The following is a 15,747-nucleotide window of genomic DNA, read 5'->3' on the forward strand; positions in this document are numbered from 1 at the left end:
CGAACACCTTTGGGATGAATTGGAACGCCGGCTGCGAGCCAGGCCTACTCGTCCACCGTCAGTGCCCGACCTCAATAATGCTCTTATGGCTGAATGGAAGCAATATGGCTGAATGCAACAATGTTACAACATCTAGTGGAAAGCCTTCCCAGAAGAGTAGAGGCTGTTCTAGCAGTAAAGGGGGGACCAACTCCATATTAATGCCTATGATTAATATTGGAATGAGATGTTCGACGAGCAGGTGTCCATATACTTTTGGTCATGTAGTGTAGTTCGAGCTGGAGCTGTGGGATGGGCTGACAGGGAAACGGTGAGTAAGAGAAAAGCTAAAATTATTCTGACGAGCTACTGACGTTCACTTGGCTATAGTAAGCAGCCTGGCAAGGCAAACGTTAGCTGAACGAGTTATCAGTGGCTAGCTTTATGGCTAACGTCGCCTAGCTAACATTAGTGCAGTGATGTAAATCCATATGAAGTAGCTAAGTTCATGCTGTATATAGCTCAGTGAGTAAATCACTGCTTTACCAGTACTAATGCGACTGCACTGTTTTTATGTTACCGAACGCGAAGCTGTCTCCAAAACTGCAAGGCGTCTTTACAGTAATACACCTAGCTGTCAAAGGGAATGTGTGATTGCTGGCCAATGTGATATGAAGGTGAAGAAACTGGATGTTGAGGTCCTGGACTGGTGTGGTTATACGAGGTCTGCTGCTGTTACGCCGGCCGGATGTACTTCCAAATCTTCTAAAATTATGTTTGAGGCGGCTTATGGTAGAGAAATAAACACTACATTCTCTGGCAACAGCTCTGTTGGACATTCTTGCAGTCAGCATACCAACTGCACGCTCTCCCAAAACTTGAGACATCTGTGGCATTGCTTTTTGTGCATATGGAACATTTCTGGGATCTTTTATTTCAGCTCCTGAAACATGAGACCAACACTTTACATGTTGCTTTTTATATTTTTGTCCAGTATAGTTTAAACAACAATGACTAGCTACAGATTCTGATTCATACAAGATGTTTGGAGAAGGGGAGACTTGTGCCCTGAGACGAGTGACTGTAAGTGAGTGAAACAGAGCCGAGAGTGTGTCTCTCTGGGGAAATGAGAGCAGAGGGAGAGTGCCTTGTTCTAATCTAATCGTTGCAGCAGGCTCAACTGATACCCCACCCGTTTCTTTACAGACAGAAGAACTGGCCAATAGTTGTTTAAAGCACACAGCGCTTCACACTGTTTGAGTGAAAGAGATGCGTGCAGGCAGCTGAAAAGTAATTTTTTCTGACCACGGATAATTGCAAAAAATACTCAAATCATAATCGTATTCGGAAAATTCTCCATATTCGTTAAGATACTCGTTTTGTTCGAGTACTCGGCACACCCCTACTCTGTATAGAACATCCATCTCACTGATGGTTGATAAGTAAGTACAAGGTTCACAGTACGCTCACTTGTCTGGGTTGAGAGAGTGTGCCGTGTCCAGAACCACAGACCCCACTGATGGTGTGGACATAACATTGAGTCTGTAGTAGGGCTGTTATGGTGACCGGCGGTCACGAGTCATGACGGCAGTCAAATTCCACATGACCGCTTAGTCACGGTAATTAGGCTTCTCCAAGCTCTGATGCTGCTGATGGTCATTAGTAGCCTACCAAACTTGCTAACTGCCTGGTACTCAGCACTCTATTATCCCTCTAATCACTCGGACATCAATGCAAATGTATTGAAAATCTAATCAAACACTTCATGAGAGCCCATGAGCTCATGTTGCACAACATTTCTATAGGCTATGCAATTGCGTGAGAAAAGTGTGATGGCCTCTATTAAAAAGAGGAGAATCCCATCAGCTTTCTATAGGCTAGGCCTTATATATATATATATATATATATATATATATATATACTGCTCAAAAAAATAAAGGGAACACTCAAATAACACATCCTAGATCTGAATGAATGAAAGAATCTTATGAAATACTTTTTTCTTTACATAGTTGAATGTGCTGACAACAAAATCACACAAAAATGATCAATGGAAATCAAATGTATCAACCCATGGAGGTCTGGATTTGGAGTCACCCTCAAAATTAAAGTGGAAAACCACACTACAGGCTGATCCAACTTTTGATGTAATGTCCTTAAAACAAGTCAAAATGAGGCTCAGTAGTGTGTGTGGCCTCCACGTGCCTGTATGACCTCCCTACAACGCCTGGGCATGCTCCTGATGAGGTGGCGTATGGTCTCCTGAGGGATCTCCTCCCAGACCTGGACTAAAGCATCCGCCAACTCCTGGACAGTCTGTGGTGCAACGTGGCGTTGGTGGATGGAGCGAGACATGATGTCCCAGATGTGCTCAATTGGATTCAGGTCTGGGGAACGGGCGGGCCAGTCCATAGCATCAATGCCTTCCTCTTGCAGGAACTGCTGACACACTCCAGCCACATGAGGTCTAGCATTGTCTTGCATTAGGAGGAACCCAGGGCCAACCGCACCAGCATATGGTCTCACAAGGGGTCTGAGGATCTCATCTCGGTACCTAATGGCAGTCAGGCTACCTCTGGCGAGCACATGGCGGGCTGTGCGGCCCCCCAAAGAAATGCCACCCCACACCATGACTGACCCACCGCCAAACCGGTCATGCTGGAGGATGTTGCAGGCAGCAGAACGTTCTCCACGGCGTCTCCAGACTCTGTCACATGTGCTCAGTGTGAACCTGCTTTCATCTGTGAAGAGCACAGGGCACCAGTGGCGAATTTGCCAATTTTGGTGTTCTCTGGCAAATGCCAAACGTCCTGCACAGTGTTGGGCTGTAAGCACAACCCCCACCTGTGGACGTCGGGCCCTCATACCACCCTCATGGAGTCTGTTTCTGACCGTTTGAGCAGACACATGCACATTTGTGGCCTGCTGTAGGTCATTTTGCAGGGCTCTGGCAGTGCTCCTCCTGCTCCTCCTTGCACAAAGGCGGAGTTAGCAGTCCTGCTGCTGGGTTGTTGCCCTCCTATGGCCTCCTCCACGTCTCCTGATGTACTGGCCTGTCTCCTGGTAGCGCCTCCATGCTCTGGACACTACGCTGACAGACACAGCAAACCTTCTTGCCACAGCTCGCATTGATGTGCCATCCTGGATGAGCTGCACTACCTGAGCCACTTGTGTGGGTTGTAGACTCCGTCTCATGCTACCACTAGAGTGAAAGCACCGCCAGCATTCAAAAGTGACCAAAACATCAGCCAGGAAGCATAGGAACTGAGAAGTGGTCTGTGGTCACCACCTGCAAAACCAGTCCTTTATTGGGGGTGTCTTGCTAATTGCCTGTAATTTCCACCTGTTGTCTATTCCATTTGCACAACAGCATGTGAAATGTATTGTCACAATCAGTGTTGCTTCCTAAGTGGACAGTTTGATTTCACAGAAGTGTGATTGACTTGGAGTTACATTGTGTTGTTTAAGTGTTCCCTTAATTTTTTTGAGCTATATATATATATATATATATATATATATATATATATATATATATATATATATATATATTTTTTATATATATTTTTTTACTTTCCTAATGTTAAGTGCATTGCTTCTCTTTACAACAGGAGTATAGCCTATCTGGCTGGCATGAAAATGAACCACAAGCCCCTGTTTCGAGACCGGTGCATGGTAATGGTCCATTCTAAATCAAAACAAATCTCGTTTACTATATGTAAAGACAAGATTACATCAAGAACAGTCTGATGGGTGACAATAATAGCCTATCACTTTGTAAATGATGCCAAGCTTGTGTGCAGTAAGGCAAGAAACAGCACATGCCTTTTTCAAATCATAGTCGCACACCTAGCCCATAGGCCTACAGTGAGGGGAAAAAAGTAGTTGATCCCCTGCTGATTTTGTATGTTTACCCACTGACAAAGACATGATCCGTCTATAATTTTAATGGTAGGTATATTTGAACAGTGAGAGACAGAATAACAACAAAAAAATCCAGAAAAACGCATGTCAAAAATGTTATAAATTGATTTACATTTTAATGAGGGAAATAAGTATTTGACCCCTCTGCAAAACATGACTTAGTACTTGGTGGCAAAACCCTTGTTGGCAATCACAGAGGTCAGACGTTTCTTGTAGTTGGCCACCAGGTTTGCACACATCTCAGGAGGGATTTTGTCCCACTCCTCTTTGCAGATCTTCTCCAAGTCATTAAGGTTTCGAGGCTGACGTTTGGCAACTCGAACCTTCAGCTCCCTCCACCTCCTCCATGCTTTACGGTGGGAAATACACATGCAGAGATCATCCGTTCACCCACACGAGTCTCACAAAGCCACGGCGGTTGGAACCAAAAATCTCAAATTTGGAGAACAGACCAAAGGACACATTTTCACAGGTCTAATGTCTATTGCTCGTGTTTCTTGGCCCAAGCAAGTGTCTTCTTCTTATTGGTGTCCTTTTATTAGTGGTTTATTTTCAGAAATTCAACCATGAAGGCCTGATCCACACAGTCTCCTCTGAACAGTTGATGTTGAGATGTGTCTGTTACTTGAACTCTGTGAAGCATTTATTTGGGCTGTAATTTCTGAGGCTGGTAACTCTAATGAGCTTATCCTCTGCAGCAGAGGTAACTCTGGGTCTTCCATTCCTGTGGCGGTCCTCATGAGAGCTAGTTTCATCATAGCGCTTGATGGTTTTTGCGACTGCACTTGAAGAAACTTTCAAAGTTCCTTACATTTTCAGTATTGACTGACCTTCATGTCTTAAAGTAATGATGGACTGTTGTTTCTCTTTGCTTATTTGAGCTGTTCTTGCCATAATATGGACTTGTTAATTTACCAAATAGGGCTATCTTCTGTATACCCCTCTACCTTGTCACAACATAACTGATTGGCTCAAACTCATTAAGAAGGAAAGAAATTCCACAAATTCAGTTTTAAGAAGGCACACCTGTTAATTTAAATATATTGAATGTGCAAAGCTGTCAAGGCAAAGGGTGGCTATTTGAAGAATCTCAAATAGAAAATATATTTGGATTTGTTTAACACTTTTTTGGTTACTATATGATTCCATATGTGTTATTTCATAGTTTTGATGTCTTCACTATTATTTTACAATGTAAAAATAAAGAAAAACCCTTGAATGAGTAGGTGTGTCCAAACTTTTGACTGGTAGTGTATGTTTGGAATACTTATTTCTTGCACAGAATTGGTCAACATTTGTACTATGGGGATAGTAGATTGACATAGGCTAGTGCTTTTGCGTGTCTGTCTTCACTGTAGCCTGTGAGAAAGACCCGATCACGTGACGGGCATTGGCTAATAAGAATTGAGCTATCTGAGAGAGCAATGTGAGTGAGAGGTGCTTCGGAGCACGCAGCTGGAAGAAGGGAATTATAATTATTATATTCATCCCAACTGCCACTGGCCGCAAAGGTTTGTTTTTTTGTAGTAGATTTTTTTAGGTGGCATTACGGCCACACAAAGGGGATGCCACCGGGAAATTCGAGGCATTATCAAGTGCGTGTCAAATTGTGAATGTGAGACTGATGAAGTGTGTGCAGCTTGTGCAACTTTTTTAAAATCATCATTACAGTCGCATCATGCCTTATAAAAAATCAAAATATATATCCCAATGTTTGTATCACAACTAACGTTGCATAAATAACTCTAAATTAAGCATATAGGAGGACCTGTTTCTTTTGTCAACCGCTCAACACAGAATAGCCGCATGTGCGCACTCCCTCAAATCGTTTAAAGAAAATATCCTTTATTTTATTCAGCTATGTTCAATTGTATTCTTCATACTATAAAATAATGCCATGGAATTCTAAGCAAATCTTGTCTGATAAATTAACTAGTGTTGCCCACAGCCATATGGCACAGCCAGATCAGGGCCTAACATAAGGACAACTCAGAGTATGCTATTCTGTTCTTCTGAAATAGACTACATTTAGACCTGTCTAAAATAAATAATGAATTTATTGTGATTTTGTAGGCTGTATTACATGGATTTATTATACTAAAATGGAAATGTTCGAAAGGTCTGCATCAGTGGCTTGTAGGCTATGCGTGGAAGCCAGAAGATGCTAAATGTGTTTATGTTAATTAACGGTCAATTACCGTGAGACCGGCAGTTATTTGTTTGACAATCACTGGCTGACAAAATGTCATGACCGCCATAGACCTAGTCTGTAGTACCTCATGAAAGTCATGGGTGTTGCCCTCCTTGCAGCAGCACAGATAGAGTCCAGGGAGGCCCCTGAAGTGGCCATACCCCTGGTGGAGCATGCTACTACACCATCTGGAGTTGGTTTACCTGCTGCAGTGTATGATTTTGACACTGCATTGGTAATCCAATGTGCCAGTCTGCTTTGATACAGCACGACCTTTGTTCTCCCCATAGCACACAAAAAGCTGTTCAGTTTGACAAACCGTTGTTGTTGCAGCAAGATAGGTACTCAATGCCCTAACCGTTCAATCTGTATGAAACTCACAACTCTCCTGTGAGGAGTAGGGAAGTGGACAGAAATGCCGCTAAGGGATGGTTAAAATGTGATGCTGAAAGCACCATAGGTACGAATGCTGCAATTTGCCTTAGATCCATCTTCTGCTAAAGTGAGGCATGAAGGATGGGTAGAAAGCACATGTAATTTTCCAACATGCTTGGCTGAAACAATAGCCAATAGAAAGGCATTCTTGACTGAGCGCTCACATAGCTCAAGTGAAGACAGGGGCTCAAATGGTGGGCTCATAAGTGATCGTAGGACAACATCTAACGCCCATGCGGGTATTGAAGGAGCCTTTGGGTCCATATCCTGCGGGCTCCTTTCATGAATTGTGATACTAGAGGGTGTACCCCTGGTGATGCACCTGCAATCTGGTCATGACCAATAGAGATGGCTGGCATATACACTTTCATGTAGATGGGGATTCCCTGCAGCCATTAGCTCCTGGAGTAAAGTCAAAATGACAGAAATAGGGCAGGAAGATGGCGATTTTGCATGGTCGACACACCACTTCCTGAACACATTCCACACGAATACAGGGTTCGCGAAGAGGATGCCCTGGCTGCCTGAATTGTATCAATTACCAGAGAGGGCAACCCTGCAGCTACCAGGAGGTTACGTTGAGGGCCACACCCACAACTTCAGTATGCTGGGTTTGGGGTGTCAAAGCTTGCTGTTTAACTTGTGACAGGAGGTCCGCTCGAAGAGGGAGTTCCCAAGGTTGGGAGGTTGTCAGCTGTACAAGGTCTGAAAACCAGTGATGCAGTGGTCAACGTGGAGCAAGTAGAACTGATGCGATCTCGAGACTGATCTTCCTCAAGACCTGAGGGAGCAAGGTAATTGGTGGAAGCGCATACAGCAGCTCCCTTGGCCATCTCTGTGATAGGGCGTCGACCCCGAGCGGGCCTGCTGGATCCTTTATGGAGAACCATATAGGACAATGGGTTGAGGCTTGCAATGTGAACAAATCGGCGATGGCCGTTCCGAATCACGCCCTGATCATCTCCACTACTGTGGGATGTATCCTCCAGTCTAAAGGAAGAGGGCCTCCTCTGGGGAGAAGGTCTGCTGCCTGATTCTCCACCCCCGGCAGGTGTATTGCTCTGAGGAATGTAAGGTGTCTGTTTGCCCAAAGCAGTTGTGCCCTTGTTACCTGGTGTAGTGCCATTGACCTCAGTCTGCCCTGGTGGTTGATGTGTGCAACCACTGTTGTGTTGTCTGTACGTATCACTACATGTTGTCCCCTAAATACTGGGAGGAAGTACCAAATTGCAAGGTGAACCGCCTTGAGGTCCAGTATGTTGATGTGAGCTGTTGTCCATGATGCTGATCATACACCATGGATCCCTGACTGGTTCAAGACTGCTCCCCATCCCTGTAGAGAGGCTTCTGTGGTCAAAGTCACCCTGTTGTGAACTGTGCCTAGGAGAACTCCACAGGGAGTTTAAAGTGCTAGGCGCCACCATTGTATTGCTCTCCAGCAATTCATTGAAATTGTTAGCTCTTTGTCCCTTCTGGGACATACAGTGCCTCACAAAAGTATTCAGCCCCCTTGGCATTTTTCCTATTTTGTTGCATTACAACCTGTATTTTAAATGGATTTTTATTTGGATTTCATCTAATGGACGTACACAAAATAGTCCAAATTGGTGAGGTGAAGTGAAATGAAAAAAAAATTACTTGTTTCAAAAAATTATTACAAAATAAATGGTGTGTACATATGTATTCACCCCCTTTGCTATGAAGCCTCTAAATAAGATCTGGTGCAACCAATTACCTTCAGAAGTCAAATAATTAGTTAGACTGCACACAGGTGGACTTTACTTAAGTGTCACATGTTCTGTCACATGATCTCAGTGTATATATACACCTGTTCTGAAAGGCCCCAGAGTCTGCAACACCACTAAGCAAGGGGCACCACCAAGCAAGCGGCACCATGAAGACCAAGGAGCTCTCCAAACAGGTCAGGGACAAAGTTGTGGAAAAGTACAGATCAGGGTTGGGTTATAAAACAATATCTGAAACTTTGAACATCCCACGGAGCACCATTAAATCCATGATTAGAAAATGGAAAGAATATGGCACCACAACAAACCTGCCAAGAGAGGGCCGCTCACCAAAACTCATGGACCAGGCAAGGAGGGCATTCATCAGAGAGGCAACAGAGACCAAAGATAACCCTGAAGGAGCTGCAAAGCTCCACAGAGCTGGGCTTTATGAAGAGTGGGCAGAAAAGTCATTGCTTAAAGAAAAAAATAAGCAAACACATTTGGTGTTCGCCAAAAGGCATGTGGGAGACTCCCCAAACATATGGAAGAAGGTACTCTTAATTGAGCTTTTTGGCCATCAAGGAAAACGCTATGTCTGGCGCAAACCCAACACCTCTCATCTCCCCGAGAACACCATCCCCACAGTGAAGCATGGTGGTGGCAGCATCATGCGGTGGTCCTCTGTAGCTCAATTGGTAGAGCATGGCGCTTGTAACGCCAGGGTAGTGGGTTTGATCCCCGGGACCACCCATACGTAAAAATGTATGCACACATGACTGTAAGTCACTTTGGATAAAAGCATCTGCTAAATGGCTTATTATTATTATTATTATTGTTATTATGTTTTTCATCGGCAGGGACTGGGAAACTGGTCAGAATTGAAGGAATGATGGGTAGCGCTAAATACAGGGAAATTCTTGAGGGAAACCTGTTTGAGTCTTCCAGAGATTTGAGACTGGGACGGAGGTTCACCTTCCAATAGGACAATGACCCTAAGCATACTGCTAAAGCAACACTTGAGTGGTTTAAGGGGAAATATTTAAATGTCTTGGAATGGCCTAGTCAAAGCCCAGACATCAATCCAATTGAGAATCAGTGGTATGACTTAAAGATTGCTGTATACCAGCGGAACCCATCCAACTTGAAGGAGCTGGAGCAGTTTTGCCTTGAAGAATGGCCAAAAATCCCAGTGGCTAGATGTGCCAAGCTTATATAGACATACCCCAAGAGACTTGCTGCTGTAATTGCTGCAAAAGGTGGCTCTACAAAGTATTAACTTTGGGGGGGGGGGGGGGGTGAATAGTTATGTATGCTCAAGTTTTCTGTTTTTTTTTGTCAATTTCTTGTTTGTTTCACCAAAAAATATATTTTGCATCTTCAAAGTGGTAGGCATGTTGTGTAAATCAAATGATACAACCCCCCCCCCAAAATCCATTTTAATTCCAGGTTGTAAGGCAACAAAATAGGAAAAATACCAAGGGGGGTGAATACTTCTGCAAGCCACTATATATTGTGTCTGTTGTACCAGCACTGCATTGGATGCATGTGGAGCAAGCCCAACGGTACAACATGGACTGCAGCGGCTAGGTGGCCTAGGAGCCTTTTGAGCACTGTCACCTGTTTTCTCAGTTTGAAAGTTGAAAGACAATTTGTCATCGATACCATTCTTTCTGGAGAGAGGGTTGCTTGCATGTTTTGAGTGTCCAGTGTCAAGCCCATGAAGTGTACACACTGACTGGGGACCAGATAACTATTTTCCAAGTTCATTGTTAGTCCCAACTTGGAGAGGTGATGTGAGACCATGGATGTGTGTGAACCTGTACATATTAGCCAATCATCTAAGTACTTCAGGACCCTGACTCATGCTTGGCAAAGGGGGGCTAGCACTGTGCTTATGCACTTTGTGAAAGTGCGAGTGCCGAGCGAAAGGCCGACGGGTAGAACGCGAAACAAAGACACATTTTTCGAAGACAAATCTCCGGTATTTTCTGTGTGCTGGTAGAATAGGGATATGGAAGTATGCATCTTTCAGGTCCACTGTTGTGAACCAATCACCTGGTTGTACTGACTGAAGGATGCTTTTGATTGTCAGCATTTTGAAAAGATTGTTTCAGGCACCTTAGGTCCAGGATCCGCCCTTTTGAGGCCCAGAAAATAGATTGAGTAGAACCCACAGTTTTATTGCTATGTTTCTACCTCGTCGACTGCATGCTTTTCTAGGAGCAAGGAGATTTCTGAGCAGAGTGTTTGCTTTTGAGCAGGGTTGCGAGCTGTTGTTTTCAAGACACCCCTTAAACATGGGGGTCACTGACAAAATTGTAGTGCGTAGCCTTTTGTTAGAGTGCGTAACACCCATTTGTTGGTCGTTGACCTTTTCCAACTGGAAAGGTGGTGCTCGATGAAACAGTGTTGCGTTAGAGAGTCGGCCCCATCAGGACCGAGGAGTGGAACCTTCTCTTTGTCAGGAGCTTGGACTGCCGCTAACCATAGGTGGTGCCGTGCAACACACAGTTATGCCAAAGATTTCCCAACCATCTGAGCATTGCCCTGAAGGCATTGGATGAGCAGGTCTGTAATTTTAGACGTTCTTTCGTGGTCTCAGCATCGTAGTTTGCGGAGAGGCTTGCCTGAAAATAGGCCTCCCTTGCGCAAATAGCCTACATCTGTGTCTGTCTTGAGCTCACTGGCATGGGAAACTGAGGGCCCAGAATATTTTTATACAATGTTGCAAGTTTGCTAGCTAGCGTGACCCAAGTTGATAAAATGTTTCAAGTTTGTTGCAGTCTGTTTTATAGGATATTTATTTTTATCTGGATATTTTCTACCTGCAGTCTGCAATGTTTTTATTAGTTGGCTTTATGTAGGCTATTTTTACATTGTTGGCAATGGCAATAGAAGTTCGTTTTTAGGTTTGTATCATTTTCTTTTAGATTTGGATAGAATTTTGATTAACCACATGACAATGATTTTGAGATACGAAGATGTTATTATAAACTAAATTAAACTGTTCTATGAAAATGTGCATATGAAAACCATAACTGGCATGCAGATCGGTAGAAATGGTAAGATAAATTGGCATTCCACATGAGAAACATTGCCGACTCCTCGTGTAGGCTATTATCAACAACTTCAGGAGAGTAATGGCATAATCTGAGAAAGCCAGCAGGAGAAGGATGGTCAGGTTAAAGGTTGCTTTGTTCTGGTTATCTTGATCTCTGGCTCCCTCTTGAGTCATTTGTCTTATTTAATCAATCGGTGTGCTTACAGCATCAGACAAGCTCAATACATATATATGGAAAAATACACGTTTTAAAATTTCTACTAATCGATTGGTCGAAAGAACAGACGACTTTCGGTCGACCAAGATTTGTTTGGGTCGGGGACAGCGCTAAAGGGAGTGCATATGCTTGGCCTGGCAGGGGTTCTGTCATTTGGCATGCTCCAAGTGCATTGGTGCTCACACACTAAGGGTGCGTTCATAAATTCACTTTGGCTATCTACTCCAATTTCAGAGCACTCTCATTTATGTGCCAGAGCACAGAATAACTGATGAATTTGCAAATGTGCAACACCCATTGAATTTGACAGGCATTAGTAAACGTCTGCAAAAAAATGGAATGAAATTGTTGCTAGCAGCACAGATGGTCACTAACGCTCTAGATAACATGAAAAGGCTAACTAGCTCTGCTAGGGCGAGTAAAATGCTCAAGGTGTTCTCTCATTTGTGAGGTGTTCTCACATTTGTGTTTGGAAGTAGCTAGCAAGCTAGCCAAATTTAGCCAGTTAGCTTGGGCGCTGTTGTGAGGTCAGAACTCGCAGAGAGTGAAATGCACTGAATTACAAACGACAATCTGACAACGTTCTTAATTCACGAACGCCCTGAGTGCACTCTGACACTCCAGAGTGAATTTACGAACGCACCCTACGTCTTTGAACAACAGGATGGATGTCTCCATCTTTGAAGAACTGAATTCATAAAAGTTGGATTTGGATGCCATGGCAGTAGGTGCATGCTCCATGTTGAGGTTCCTGCTTGCCCTCTCAAAGTTTGGCTGTGAAGTTGGCATGTATTGGGCGGTGGATCACGAGGAGAGTGAGACCTGTCTAGGGTTGCAAAATTCTGTGAACTTTCAATCAATTAAAATAGGATTTTGGGAAAACCAGGGGAATGTACCAGATTTCCTGCTTATTCCCTCCTGATTCCAGGAATCCTCAAACTGAGATTTCAGGAAAACCAGGGAATTTATTAAAAGTTTCAGGAATTTTGCAACCCTAGAACCGTCATTAGACCTGGCGCGTTTGGAATGATCATTGATCTGTGTGGCAGACTTATCTGATGAGAATCCAAAGGCTCCGCCCCCAAAGCGCACAAGTCGATTTCAATGCTCTCTGTTTGAATTTCTGACAGTGAGTACAAGAGCTGCTACCCTGTGCAGCTGCTTGAGGATGTTCAGCTCCCAAGCAAAGAACGCAAAGTGTGTGCTCATGTGAGGCTGGGAGTTGTTTTTCACACTGTTGACATGGGTGGAAGGACATCCTAAACTGAATCAGTGTGCAAATAACGGATTTTCACACAAGATTAGTGTGTTCCAAGAAAAGGTAACAAAAAATGTTTGTCCCTGTGTATGCTTTAATTGCCTCGGTATCGGCTTCAGATTCTTCAAGAGAATGTTATACTTACCGGCATCGATCCGTAGTGCTTCAGGGTCGAGACTCCCGCATATATATGTATCAAGGTCCGGGCTCGAAATTCCCACCTATATGAAGCTATCTGACTGGCACAGTCAAGCGTGGACTGTCAGTCTCGGCGTTGGTGGACTTGGTCAAGCGAGGACCGGTAGCCTACAGCACCACTGAGCTCCATGATCACAGCAAAACTCCAAGCGAGGGAGTGGCAATACTGGATTAACGGGCTGGTGTGGCAGTCAAGCCGGGACTGGCATGACACTGTGTGTCAACAAGCACCTACAACAAGCTAGCTACCGTAGCTATGTGTGGCTAATTTAGGTAACAAGCTATGAGCTAACTTCTGAGGTAACGGGATAGACCCGACGCTAACTAGCTCGCTAACAGACAAGGATGGAAATGCCTGACATAAAGCAATAAAAGTTAGCTAGTATGGGCAGGCACATTAACGAGAGAGAGGGGGAGTAGATTAGATAAAAATCAACTACTCACAACACTTCCTTGAGTGATTGAAGAATCATTATTCCGTTAATTAATAGCTATATCGTAATGTTAAACACATAAACGCGAGATTGACCAAAAGCCAGTATGTCATGCCACACCGCCTTTTTATAGTGACAGGTCACATGGTCACGTAAGGGTGTGGCTTGACTGTAAACAGGGTTTGGAAATGAGCACCCGTCACCCGCCAAATGCGGGTAGAGTTTGTCATTGGCAGGTAAGAATGTATATTTCATTAGCCACGTTGGCGGGTGGTCACACAGAGCATTTGGGGGGAAAAAAAGTTTTAATCCAAAAACCCAGAAGTTGGTCAAATAGACAAAGGCTTGTAGTGTGACTTTGTTCTGGTGTTCCTTGGCCAGTTACATCGTTTTGTTCACATGCTAGGTTTTTTTCAATGTTAGTTTGAGTTTGCTGCAACTGTCGGCTGCTGAGAAGACATTGCAATCAGATTTTTTTCATCACAGACAAGCAAGTGCCGGTGCCATTTAAAGGGCCAGCTGACCATTTTTGTCTCACCAAATGCTTGTGCTTGATTGAGCATGGATCAATCCCAAAAAGAATGTATTCATTAACTTTTAGTCATTTTTCTCCTAGATTTATTTGTGTGCTTCTACATTTCTGTATAGGAGCACTTCTTGTACTCCTTGTATAAACTGTCAGCATGGAGTCCTGAACTATAATAATAAATAAGCCATATCACTCAGCATTTTGTGGCAGGGCAGGCACTTTGTTGATTCTAGGTTGTTCAGTTTTAGAATTTTTTATTATTGGATCTAAATGATTTATTTTAACATACAATTGTTAAAAGACGCAGGTCACAAAAATGTAATGAAATTAAGCAACATACCCTCTTACTTCTTACTAGTAATACATTTCTTGTTTTTAAACATTAGACAGCATGCTCATCCGTTATTTTGTCATTGTTTTTCTGTGTAATTATGGAGAGAAAAAATATTTTAGCTGGTAAAAAATCTGAGTGGCTGGTAGATAAAAAAAAAAAATCTACATGCCACAGTGGCTGGTAACCAAAAAGTACATTTCCCACCCTGAGTGTAAACATGGGATAAGATGCCTGGGATATGCTGATCTTTGACTGTATACTGTGGCATGTAAACATATTGTTTTTCACGGTCTGCACAGGCTCAGTTTCACATTATTGGTGTTGTGTGATGTTTTCATCTGATTGTCAAACAAATCACTTCAAAAAGTAGGCTACCTGCGCAGTTCGATCCACCATAATTCCATAATAATTTGTTTGCTGATACTCCATACTAGACTAGCTTACTGGCTACTTTCACCCCTAATTTAGACAACTTTCTGCTTATAATTTCAGACATGGTAGGCCATTATGCTATATCCAGGGGTGAAAGTAGAATTAATTTCTTCTCGGTATGGGACCAAGCGCATGCACCAAAAAAATGTTATGGTCCTAATCATAGAATTACATATACAGTGCATTCGGAAGGTATTCAGACCCCTTCACTTTTCCACATTTTGTTACGTTACAGCCTTATTCTAAAATTGATTAAATCATGTTTTTCCTCATCAATCTACACACAATACACCATAATGACAAAGCGAAAACAGGTTTTTATAAATGTTTGCACATTTTATAAAAATTAAAAACAAATACCTTATTTTCATAAGTATTCAGACCCTTTACTCAGTACTTTGTTGAAGCACCTTTGGCAGCAATTACAGCTTCGAGTCTTCTTGGGTATGACGCTACAAGTTTGGGACACCTGTATTTGGGGAGCTTCTCCCATTCTTGTCTGCGGATCCTTTCAAGTCAGGTTGGATGGGGAGCGTCAATGCACAGCTATTTTCAGGTCTCTCCAGAGATGTTCGGTCGGGTTCAAGTCCGGCCTCTGACTGGGCCACTCAACAGTCCCTATTAATTCAATAGGATCTCTGTGGGCCTAGTCGTAACTTTTTTAATGTATTACCTTTTTATTGTGGCATAAACACAACCAGTCAAGATGTTTTCATCTGATTGTCAAACAATCACTTCAAAGGGCTCCTTCTTAGGCTACCCGCTCACGTTCATCCACTTGCAACATATTTCCAGCCTCCAAACAGTGGTGAATGGAAAGAGACATTTGTTACACAAAACAATAATGACAAATTTGAATTTGTGTCCACTGCTGTCCGCTCACGTTTTGGTGTCGGCCACTCATCTCTGCCTTCGCAAAATGTCACTGTTCTCCTAGAACCACATCGCATTTGGGAGTAGGCTATACCACCCGTTTTAAGTCCATTCACTCATTTGTCATGCCTCTGACATGCGGTAATGATAAATAATGG

The sequence above is a fragment of the Coregonus lavaretus genome, assembly GCF_964263955.1.
Source record: "Coregonus lavaretus genome assembly, chromosome: 10".
Taxonomy (NCBI): Eukaryota; Metazoa; Chordata; class Actinopteri; order Salmoniformes; family Salmonidae; genus Coregonus; species Coregonus lavaretus.